Source organism: Capsicum annuum, chromosome 3, assembly GCF_002878395.1.
Source record: "Capsicum annuum cultivar UCD-10X-F1 chromosome 3, UCD10Xv1.1, whole genome shotgun sequence".
Classification (NCBI taxonomy): domain Eukaryota; kingdom Viridiplantae; phylum Streptophyta; class Magnoliopsida; order Solanales; family Solanaceae; genus Capsicum; species Capsicum annuum.
Genome location: NC_061113.1, coordinates 224,632,038 through 224,644,867, shown reverse-complemented (window position 1 = coordinate 224,644,867; position 12,830 = coordinate 224,632,038).

Below are 12,830 nucleotides of genomic sequence, written 5' to 3'. Positions count from 1 at the left end.
GACTAAAAAAAAATTAAAAGGAGGCACAATGTGCCCTTTATGACTCTTATGGAACCTTTTCGTACAAGAACTAGAATTGATAACTACAAAAGATGGCTAGGATATCATTCTGCATATTCTAATTGCAACAATAAAATTTGGTTATTATGGGATCATACTTTTGAATGTGCTATCATTCAGGACACTATGCAATTGGTGATCAATTATTTCATAGATTGTGAAGATATTTTAATGATCACTATTATTTATGCTAAATGCAAGAAACATCCCGGAGAGCCACTCTGGGATGAACATAGAAATATTACCAAAATATCAATATTCCCTAGATGATAGCTAGTGATTTTAATTGTATTTTAGCTCTAAAGGAGAAAAAGAAAAGATATGCTCATAGAATGTCTTAAAGTATGCATTTTCTGAATTGCTCAATAGAGTTTTCCATAATAGATGTTGGTTGCATTGTATCTACCTATGCTTGGTATAATGGTTGTTGTCATTCTATCAGTGGAAAAGACATGATAGAGCTCTCATTAATGATGATTGGGCTCAGAAATATACTAACACATCTATTTCTTATTTTGTGAGAACTAGCTCGAATCTCCCCTTTAATGATATCACTATTACTATTCTCAATATTTTACTCAAAATTATTTTAAGTTCTTGGATTTTTAGTTTTTAGAGTTTGGGTTCATTGATAATATTAAAATGTATAGTGAGATGATGTCTATATAACACCAATGTGTCAACTCCATTCAAAACTCAAAAATATTTGCAAGAATCTCACATAGTGGTCTTAAAATAAACTTGAAAATATTTTTGATACCACGAAGTCTTTGAAAGCCAAGTTGGCTAAAATGGATGATAATTGCCTGACTAATAACTCATAGTTGAATAGAATGTCTTACAATGACATCAATGCTCAATTGAGCATACACACAAAAAAAGAAAGAATCTTTCTAGAGACAAAAATCTAGTTTGAGGTGATTTATATAAGGAAACTCTAAATTTAAATTTGTTGACTCTATGATTTATACTGAAAGGAAAAGACTCAATCTTAAAAGTATTAGGGGAAGAAAAAACTCTTGGATTGAGTTAAATGATCTCATTTCTATTGAAGCCACTCAATACTTTGAACAACATTTTTCTTAGAGAAGTACTCATAATGACTTTAGTTTTTTGAAATGTCTACCTAAGGTTATTAATGATGATATAATGATATGTCTACTTCTAAACCTACCATTGTAGAAATCAAGGACTTTGTCATCTCTCTTAGTTCTTGGACTAAATGGCTTATCAGGTAGATTCTATCCTTGTTGGGATATAATTTCAACTAATTTATTTAATATAGCTTGTAGTTTCTTTGTAGATACCCTAATACCAAGATCTATAACTCATTTGTGTTTGATGTTGATTTATAAGGTCACTAATCCTTTGAGATTTTCAGAGCTAACACCAATCAGTCTTAGCAACTTTAACTGCAAAATCATCTCTAAGCTACTAAATACAAAATTTAGTAGTGTGATTCACAAAACTATCTCTATTCAGCAAGATAGTTTCATGAAGGATAGATCCATAAGAAATAATATTATGCTCACTTAAGAAATGACTCATAAAGTTAGTAACAAAACATTGATGGTAATATCACTATGAAACTAGACATGACAAAGGCCTTTGATAGATTTGATTGGAAATACCTTTGTTATGTCCTAAGATAATTGAAAAGATTTCTTATAATAGACACCCCAAAAACTTAATTTAAAAAAGGGATGTTATTTTCTCTTTTGATTTACTTTTTGGGTTTGGGAAGAGAAAATAAAAAAGTTGTGGGGTGTGGGCCAATTTGTAAAGTTTAAAAAGTTGTTGCCCCCCCTTAAGTCCTTTTAAATAATTTGCACCCTCCACTTTTCTTTAAAATACCTATATTATTTTTCTAAAGTTTCTCTTTCCTCACCTTCACTTACTTGTCTCTTCGAATTTCCTGCTCCCCCTTCCCCCAACCTCCATTTTCAATTTCTATATTCTTTAAGGCTCTAAGATCTTTCATCTTTCAATTTTGATAAGTTCTCTCCATCTCTCAACTATTTTATACTCTATATTGATGGAATTTTTTTTCATTTTTTTTAGTTTCGATTTGTGTTAATTGAGTTAATTTTTAATGAAAAAGTGGTTTTTTTAAAAAAATGAGGCTTGATTTACTAAAAATCTTTATTTTTGAGTTAGTATTTATTTGATTATTTGAGGAGTATGATTGTCGTTGTTGATTTCATAGTGAATCTTCTTTGCAACTTTCATTTGTTTGTGTGTGGAAAAATCTAAATTTTCTTTAAATATTTCCTCAATGTAATGTGTTTTAGATACATGTTCTTGTGGGGATGGTTTAATCATACATTATTGTTGTTCTGTTAATAGACCGTTTGGTTGATTAGGTTTTTGTTTGATTTAGATAAAAAAATAATTTTTTTTGTAAAATGGAGCTTGAGTTTACTGAAAATCTTTATTTTTAAGTTGATATTTATTTGATTGTTGATGGATATCTGATGGATTATGATTGTAGTTGATATAATTTTTTTGTGAATCTCATCAATTAGTGTGCCTAGAAATTTAGATTTTTTTTAATTTTTTCTTCAATGTAATGGTGTTTTAAATACATGTTCTTGTGGGGGATGGTTTGATCATACATTATTATTGTTCTATTAACAGACTGTTCGGCTGATTGGGTATTTCTTTTATTACTAGATTTGATCTTCAATTGTAATGGTGTTTTAGATAGGGTTATCTTCTTTTTTGATTCCACGTTCATCTGCTTGTGTTGTTGTAAGGTCGATTAGGTATTATTTTTGCTATGATAGTTGAGAAATCATATTTTTGTATGTAGCTCATAAAAAATGGCTAGAGATAATAAACTCAAAGTTGTTGAAGTTGAAAGGTCTGGGAAAAGAAAAAAATGGGTAGTCGATGAGTTGGAGAATATAAATTGTGGTGATGAAGATCTTCATGCTTCTAGAGGAGATGAGCAGGAGGAAATGAAAATTGATTATAGGATAGATAAGGAAGAATTGATCTTTCCTCACAGTTCATGGTTTATTTTGGCCGAGAGGGACGACCTCGCCACAATCATGGATGATGTTGGATCCTTTCTGGCTAAGATAATCATTAGGTCTTGTTTGAAATTTTTTTATGAATTCAAAAAAGTCATGGTTTATCGATGTCCCTAGTTGAGGTTTAAGAATTTCTATTTTGATTTTTATGGGACTTTCCAGAACATTTGAAGTTCAATGAACAACTTGTCCATTATGAACTTCTTCGTTGAGTTCAACAGGATAACATATTGCGTAAAATGTGTTTCTGCATGAATGACAGGCTGAAATATTTTGACCTAAAGGAGTTTGTACTAATAACGTGGTTAAAATTTCACTGTTATCTCCGTGATTCAAAATATTTCAAAAGTTATGGAGGAAGGTGAAGGTTTTTTCAAAAGGATTGTGAGAAAGAAGAGTGTTTATGGAAAGAGATTGTTGAAGCTTTTTAGAGGTGGGAGACTGGATAAATAGGACAAGTTCAAATATAGTTTGGTTTGGTTCATGAACTGCATATTTCTTGCACGAGATTCTCCTAAAACTGTGCACACAGACATCATTAAGATGATGGATAACCTAAGCTTCTATGAGAGATACCCTTGGGGTAAGGAGTCATTCGTATTGACTCTAGTTTATCTAATGAAGCGGATAGACTTCACCAAGCAGAAGAATACATATGTGATGAAGGGAGCTTCATTGTACATGCTCTATGAATTTTTCTGGTCATTTATGATATTGATTATAAATCATTAAAGTAGTATATTATATACCATATTTATTTATGGTATCTATTGTGTACTGACTGATTTATATATTTATTTTTCCTTATGATCATAGATTTGGATATACAAAGCCTTTCTCCATGTCATTCTTTACTGACTGATATCATAGTTTATTATAAACTCTAAATACTTGAAAATACAGGTGTGAAGGTCCAAAATTGACATTCATCACTAAGAGTTGTCTGCGATGACAATGGTATTAAAGAAATGCTTCTTGAGGTAGCAGTTTTGGAATAGGCATCGATCAATACTGATGAGGTAAGGATCCCCGATAAATCAGCTTTTTAAGAAAAGTATAATCAGGATGAAAGAAAGCAAGAAGAAGAATAAAAAAATAAAAAATTTATTTGTGAAGAAGAATACAAAGACGATGAATTAGTTGTTGTAAAGAAGGATAATCAGGATGAAGGCAAGCAAGAAGGCGAAGAAGAATAATATGAGAAAGTTGTTTGTGACAAATAAGAAGAAGATGGATACAATTCAGGAGAGGAAGAAGAATAACGGAAGGAAACATCAAAAGAAGAAGTAGTGAAAGAGAGGAGACACCAGCAGTAGAAAAAGAGAGAGAAGAAGAAGAAAAAAAATTAAAGCAAAAAGAGATGCAACAGTAGATATAGATTAGTTTCTTTAGTAAATTGTTGATGACATTAACATTATTCTTGTTGAAGACAAGACAATTGAGGAATCACAAAATAATATATAATTTTTATTTGGGTGATATTTATTCGATTTACCTTTGAGATGATTTTTTTAGTTTGATTGTATTTATGATGAGGTTGAATTTGAAATAATGAAGTTTAGTAAATGGTGGGGACTAACAGGGATGAACAATTGTGTTTTCGAAACTGTTTTATGATAATGTAAATAATTTGTGGTACGTTTATAATAAATATTTTACAATTTATAAAATTAATGTCAATATTTTTAGATGATTCTCATCGTTTATTAAAGATTGATTAAAAGGTAAAGTATATATAATACAGTGTTGAGTAGCCGATGAATAAAAAAGGTAAAACATATATAATATAAGTCAAAAGTAGTCTATTAATAAAAGGCATACATAATACATTCAATCCCATTACACCCCCACTATACATTTTCAAAAAGCAAAAACTAATAATAAACCATACACTATAATTTTTAGGCCAACCCTTTTCTTTTTCTTCGGCCACAGTCAACCTATGCTTAAGTTGATTCCTCTCAATTTCGACATCTTTCCACAATTCTTTTAAGTGATCAATCTTCAATTCTGATTCTCTATATAATGTCATATGAAGACCCTTATTTTCTTCAAATTATCAAAACCTTTCCAACATTTCAAACTTTGCAACGCCTTAAAATTCTTGATTCCTCAAAATCAGAAGGAATCCACTTAAAATAAGAGCACCCACCATATCCTTTTCTATATAATGTCATAAGAAGATCCTCATTTTTTTTAGATTATCTAAGTCTTTCTAACATTTCAAACTTTGAAACACCTTGAAATTTTGATTCCTCAGATTCGAAAGGAATCCACTCGAAATAAGGGCACCCACCATTATCCTAAAATAAAGATAAAAAGTTAGAAAATTTTGTTATGTAATGCATATAATTTTTTTTATTAAAAAAAAAACTTCTAACTGCACAGTTGTAGAATTTTTGGTCTGGATTCTTATTGATTCATGATGTCTTTAAAATTGCAAAATTATCATAATGAAAAATATAAGTACTTTTGAATGTTTGAGATGACTAAGACATTATTTTTGTTGAAACAAAATGAGAAAGGGATTAATAAAGGAACATGAAGGAGTTCAGAGAGGTCTCATTCATTTATATAGTAGGGCTATCAAAAATTTGACTGTTGAAAAATTGTACCTTCAGAATGTTGGGGAAAGATCAGACTGTTTAGGAATGATCATACACTGTAAAAATGATTTATCATTTACGTAAAAGATGGTCAAAAGAATTTTTATGTCTTCTATAATCGACCAGTAAGGTTTGGGGATCCTATCATTGTATAACCTAAAAGAGCTGTAATTTTAAACAAGGTGCAGTTGGACCTTCTTAAAATTTACAAAGTAAGAAAAGATTAAGAAATACTAAACTATGAGAATCCTTTATTATATACTGATGTCGTTGTTTATTTTGGAACATGAATGATAGATTATCGATATTTTGGCAAGTCGTTTTATCACCAATGCATCGGTCTATGATAGACCGACTGAACATATGTGTTGAAATTATGATAAAAAAATTATAAATAAATTTTAAAAAATAAAAGTAGGCCAATTAACATAATTCAAATATTGTAAAGAAATTTATATATATCGATTATGAGACCATATCACTTTCGAATATTATCAAGTGATATTTAAGACATCATACATTCATAAATCACTTAGATGGGACTAAAAAGAGAGAGAAATAAAATAAAATACAACAAATAAATAACATCTAAGTAATTCAAAACAACTAGATATCATCACATGAGATTACACGTGATCTAATGTGTACAAGGAAGAATGGTAGTTGTGACTTGTTGATGTTCGTAGGACAAGCAAGGTTTGAGAACAAGTAGTCCTTCTTAATGCAAATGCTTTTTTGGACTAATTAGTTGTTACTATCATTGTCCTTCCTTATACTCATTTGATAGAGTGTCCAATTATTATGTACTCTCATATGATGATATTTAGTTATTTTTCATTGTTTGAATGATGTTTATTTATTTTATTTTATTTTAATTTAATTTAATTCTTTCCTTGTAAGTCTCATCTTACTTGTTAATAAAATAGATGTTCGATGCTAGACCTATGGAGATATTGTGCATATATTACATCCGAGTCTGAAATAAATGTAATAGTCTATTTTATACCTACATATTATAGATAAATGTATGCATCTATGTCAAACTATTTAAATAGTCCTGTATCAATCAATTGAGTCTAGTGACAAGTAAGATGAGACTAAAAAGGAGAGAAATAAAATAAACTAAAATAAAATAAGTAAACATCATTCAAGCAATGAAAAATAACTAAATATCATTATATAAGAGTACAAAATAATTGGACACTCGATCAGATAAGTATAAGGAAAAGCAATGACAGTGACAACCAATTAGACAGAAAAAACGTCTGTATTGAGAAGGGCTACTTGTTCTCAAACATTACTTATCATATGAACACCTACAAGTCACAACCATCACTCTTCCTTATACATATTAGATCAAGTGTAATTTCATGGGATGATATCTAGTTTTTTGCATTGCTTGGATGTTGTTTATTTGTTTTACTTTATTTTATTTATTTTATTTCTCCTCTCTTTAGTTCCATCTAAATGATTTAAGACTATAGAATGTGTTAAATATCAGTTCACCATGTTTAAAACTAATATGGTGTCATAATTGATGTATCTAAATTGTGTTACAATGTTTGAATGTTGTTAATTGACCTACTTTAATTTTATTTAATTTAATTTCTCTTTTTCTAGTCATAATTTTAACTTGTCCGTATATTCAGTCGATCTATCGTGGATTGATGCATTGGTGATAAATTGACTTGCTAAAATATCGATAATCTATCGTTCATGTTCCAAAATCAACATCAACATTAGAGTATAATAAAGGATTCACATAGTTTAGTATGTCTTCAATCTTTTCATACTTTGACAATTTTAAGAAGCTCCAATTGCACCTTGTTTAAAATTACAATCCTTTTAGGTCATACAATGATAGAGTCTATAATAAACCTTACTGATTGATTATAGAAGACATAAACATTCTTTAGACCAGAACCACATTGCTATTGCATATATCAGAAATTGCTATTACATTGCTAATACATATGCTGTAGAGAAATGAAAGATTTAATATTCAACAAGATCATTGCAATTATACATATCAACATTGGAAAACACTTAGCAGAAAAGGCAAAAAGGGAAGCTTTCATTTGCAAAATCAAGCCACTATGAAAGCTTCCACAATGAACCTTAACCAACATTAAAATAACACTAAACTACACTACACTACGAGGATGTTTGGGGGATGATTATATCATTGGAGTTGAGATGGAGCCTCTCCGCTATGGCTAGAAAAAAGTGGACCATTCGACAGAGATCCATGTCCAGACGATGTTGATCAGTGTATAGGGCTTGGAACAGGAAGTCCAGATCACTCCTTAATTAGAGCAGATCTTAGTTTCTTGTGGTTCGCATTCTTCGAAGGGGTCGTAGATTATAAACTATTTTGGCCATTGTTGTGGTATTGTTTTGCTTATTGAGGAAGATGAAGTGGGTTTACAATAGAACGGTAGCTTCCTTAAATAGACCAGAAGAGAAATGGATGGACCAATCATTCAACGCCTTGAGACTACCCCTGGACGTCACACGGTGCTTAGAACTAAAAGAGATATTAAGCTAACCCATGATACTAACATAACTCATAAGCAGCCGAATAAAATACATAAAACTGGAAGAAATAAATGGAAGATATGTCATTAGCTTAATATGTTCAATGCAAAACTGTTTAAAATATTACAATAATGGTTTTACAAGGAAAACCAAACCTAAATATACCAACTTTGACTGACTGTCTATGAAACATCTACTAATACTAACTATAGGTATCCGAGACATGACCCCTATCTATCCTTAATCTATACAACTGAATAAAAATAATACTAGAACTATAGTTTACTTGAGTCCCCAAACCAAAATAACTCATTACTTGCTGTCTGAAAACTAAGAACTATCTAATTATGGTGTATGGGCTACAATTAGCACCTACATTATAAAATAATGTAGCCACACAATTGTATATGTGGTCAGTTCTTCTAGAATGTACTGAGTAAATGGGGGTGAATACAATAAGTAAAACTGAATCAATGTATAATCTTAAAAATACATGATAAGTGCAGGTAAACTCACCAAGAGAATGAAATATACTAATAGCAGAAATACCATAAAGGATGAGTAATAAACATAATCTGATAAGATGAGTGAGTTACTACAGTTAGTTTCTGAAATTGTTTTTTCTGTAGGATAAGTAAAACTAAAATTGAATATACTTTCAAATCATGCTGGCTAAGTGTAAAAGGACTCACATTAATGATATGTAAACTGAAAGATGAAATCTTATGTATAATAACTCATAAAACAATATTTGAATAAAACTATAAGTCCTTACACTTCATTTCTAAGATACTATTTTTTAGTAGGAGATTCTCATAACCCACATAAACTATGTGAGCTATCATGGAATCCAACTTTGACCCATATTGAGTAGGGTTGTTCTATCCTTGCCACCGGAGTAGAACCTGAACTGGAGTGATCACTAAATTTAGCCTATATTGGGCAAGGGGAATACTCTCTGGTGATACCCTAAACTTATAGGGGCATGTAGTTTCTGGTAAATAGGATGCGCTGAACTCACCCTTCCCTCTCGATGCTAAATACTACTTCCAAAATATGTATACTATATGCTTATACTGATGAAATTCACTTTAAACTAAGCATATGGGTTTGTAAATCTAAAAACAAGTCATGCTTCTGTTAATAACTCAAGCTCATAAATACTGTTTGAATTTCATATCATATCTGAGATCATAAGATCAAAACTCTAATTTGAGTCATGCTATAGTAATCTAAAATGGCATGTCTAAACATCTTGTAAACTGAGAATCATGATAAATTTATATGCTCTTTTTTGTAAACTGATTAAATCATATTGAAACCATACATACTTATCAACTCATAAAATTTCAATTCAATGTACTAAAATTCATCTCATAATAATAATAATTATATAAATGAAAACATGAGTGAAGGTAAATTCTTGTGCAAACTGAACTTTAAATCTCGTGATAAGGCCATAATCTCAAAACATAGAAATTAGGTGTGAACCTAGTTGAAATCAGATAAATTCAACATTAAAATCAATATTTTTGGGCACAAGGATAAAAGGTTATCCTTGTTCAAAACCCCACATACCTGATTACTTTTGATTCTTGAATTTAAATTTTGGGGATTTGAACTTAGAGATGAAAACCCTAATTTCTTGCTTTGGGAGAAAATAAAAATCGCCTGTTTATTGAGTAATTTGGTATTATGTTGAGAATGAGGGATTTGGGGTTGTTTTGGATTTTTATTTAGCTTTAAAATAGTTTAAACAATGTAGCTTTGTGGTTAAAAGAGTGGGTAAAGACAAAAAACCCATTAGAAACCATCTAGAATTCACATGGAAGTAGTCCCAACGACTTAGGTCTTGACTCGTAGGGTATGGCCACTAGTCGTGACTTGAGTCGTGGTCAAAAGTCCAATTTCATCCTCTATTTCTGTAATGACCTGAGACTACCTCATAATCATGACACGATGCTTAGAACCACAAGTGATCCCAAGCTAACCTATGAACTGGCATACTGTTAAGCAACTGAATTATAACACATTCAATAACAAGTTATGCTATGTGGAAACATAATCATACTGAAAATCTGAAATAGTATATAACTGATAAAGTTTTACAATCTGATAAATCAGAGGAACAAACTGAATTTACATGACTGAATCAGACTGACATCTACGAAACCTCTACTATACTGATTATAAGTAGCTGGGACATGCCTCCAACTACCACTAAACAATACATATGAAATAAATGAATTGTACATGAACTAATATTGTTTGGAGTTCCCGAAGTAGGAGAACTCATCACCTACTAGCTGGAATATGCAATTGTCTGATCATGATGTGAGGGCTACAAATGGTACCCACATTATGAAATAATGTATCCACACTAATGTATATGTGGGTCAGTACTTCTGGAATGTACTGAGTATGCAGGGGTGAATGTAATAAGTACTATTGATTTCATACGTAATCTTAAGACATGCATGCTAAGTGTAAGTAGACTCACTAATAGGTTGGAATAAACTAAAAACTGAAATATCCTAAAGCATGAGTGACAAACAAACTCTGATAAGATGGTGAATCTCTACACTTAGTTTCTATAAAACTAAACTTTAAGGATATAAGTAGAATTGAAGTTGGGATATAGTAAAACATGGCTACTGTACTAATACTGAGTCTAAAACTACGTGATGGAGATTGACATAACTCGATGATCTGAATGTACAATCGTGTTGAGCACGAATGCATGAACATAGTCATATCCTAAACTTATCTGATTAACTGAATGACTGCTAGCTGAATACTAGTCTTGCGAGACTGAATTGTACTTAATCTAAATAATTAGACTGAAATTGTAGAGTACTATGCATAGGAGTTGAGGACTATCTAAGCAACATGAGATAACTGAGCATGAGTGCATGGAAATTGTAATATCTAAGAATGCAAAACCAAGTGTATAACATGATTCTGAAATAGTTTGTAAACTAAAATACCGATAACTAGATAACTGATAATTATATTCTGTGGTTAAGCAAACTTAAAACTGAACTGAGTTCTGAACTGAATACTGAAACTAAAACTAAAACTATGGGAGTTATCATCTAACCGACATACCTTGATTATAGATTGATTTGGAGACCAACTTGTAATCCAGTTGTAAGGGTTTTAGCACCATGCCATGGGTTTCTAACAGTATCTGGGTCAACCTTAATCTGGCAAGACTCATGAGGTGTATATGGTTACATTAACCCTTTTCTAGCAGGAAGACGATTTACCCTATGCTGGCTACAAAGTCTTGTAACTCAGGGACTACTACTAAGAGTCAAACTATCTGCTGGCAGGAATGCCCCCATCCTTGGGTTCGCTCGGTGCTGAATCCTACTCTCACCTAAATCGACGCTGAATTGATCACTAGACTGTACTAGGCTTGACTGAACTAACACTGATTCTGTTGACTGACCGAATGCTACTGTTTGGGATACTACAAAATTATTCTATTTCAACTAGAGACTAGATAAACAAATGAATTTTGGGTATTCAAAACCCCTAGGACTCGATAGCATAGATAAGGAAACATAAGATTATTTGAGACCATAATAAGTAAGCATTATTTAAAGAAACCCATCACTTGGGCATTCATCATACACATGGAGATTAGTACTTCAATAAGGGACAATCCATCAAATACATGGGGATCATGAACTTGAACATGGGAATATCTCTAACATGAGGGCATAGCATGATTATATAACTAAAATCATGAATTTAGGAATTTACATGAAATTCACTTGAAATAGGACATGGGCGTTTAATCATACATGTAAAGATCAAAGCTTGAAACAAAAAATGTCTTAAACATGGGTGTATAATAGAGTTACATGAAAAAAATTATAACTTGGGGATTCATCTTAAAATTGATTGAACATGATATGGGAATTTCATTAAACATATGGAAAGCATGAATTTAAAACTTGGTAATGTTGATAAAAATCATGAATTTAGGATATATCATGAAATTTACTTGAATAAAGCATGGAAAACTCAAATTCATAGCATGGGAAATTCAAAATCTTGCATGGAATCACACATCGGATGAAATTAATTAAAATCACCATGAAAATATGCAATTCAACCTTTCTTGAACATTTAAAATAACATAATAATTGAAAAATTCATTTTTAATTGAAATAGAAGGGTTTTGGGCTTTCTGGGTGAAAGAGGACCCATGGATGAACTCCTATATATCTTAATAGATGATTTGAAATTGAAAGCTTGACTTGAAAGCCTTGGAAATATTATTGAAAGCTTTCTTTTGAACTTGTTGGATTAGGAACCTTAATTTCTTTATTGTATTGAAGAAACTTTGATGAAGTTGTTGGTGTTCTTGAGGGGGCTAAAATTTTCTTGGAGAGAAAAAGATGAAAAATCATGTATCTAATGCTTTTGAGGGATGAAATTAAGTGTTATGGGCGGATTTGGGTGAGGGAAAGTAACCAAAGTGCCCCTAGACCCTTTAGGAACTGAAATAGCGTGTGAAACAATTAAGTGATATGGTTCCCATTACGTCGCATCACTAATTGTGTCAATGACCGATGTG